Source organism: Penaeus monodon, chromosome 15 (genome assembly GCF_015228065.2).
Source record: "Penaeus monodon isolate SGIC_2016 chromosome 15, NSTDA_Pmon_1, whole genome shotgun sequence".
NCBI classification, from domain to species: Eukaryota; Metazoa; Arthropoda; class Malacostraca; order Decapoda; family Penaeidae; genus Penaeus; species Penaeus monodon.
In genome coordinates this window covers 47,507,255-47,507,596 of record NC_051400.1, presented here as the reverse complement: position 1 = coordinate 47,507,596, position 342 = coordinate 47,507,255, and the positions used below count along the sequence as shown (strand labels likewise).

Here is a 342-nt window from a genome sequence, read left to right as displayed (position 1 = left end):
CACTTTGTCCAGGTGAAAGATGAAGAGAGTCAAACAGAAGAGATTGTCAAGAGCATTCAGACAACCAGCGGACTTGCACAGAAGGCCCGAGAAACCTACAGCCAAAGATGTCAGGTAGATATGTTTAAGAATGACAGAAAGATGAATAGAACTAAATTAAACATGTAACTCATTAATACTGGATATATATATTGCTTGCTGTTGTTTTGTTTTAGCACTTTTTTTAACGCAAAAATGGCCTCATAGGTGTTTTAGTCTCAATGTTTAGGCCTACGTCAATTCCCCTGTTTACTGTATACTATTTGTTTTCAGGAAAAAACATTTTGATCATTTCTAAGTCTT

General features: G+C 35.7%; 1 protein-coding gene across 1 annotated transcript in view; it reads left to right on the top strand.

Moving 5' to 3' along the window:
• LOC119582385 (F-BAR domain only protein 1-like) overlaps positions 1–342 on the top strand; it is an 8,297-nt gene that overhangs the window by 382 nt on the left and 7,573 nt on the right. The window contains exon 2 of the mRNA XM_037930598.1: positions 13–114. The gene's annotated coding sequence lies outside the window, so the exon portion shown is untranslated. The remainder of the gene's footprint in view (positions 1–12; positions 115–342) is intronic.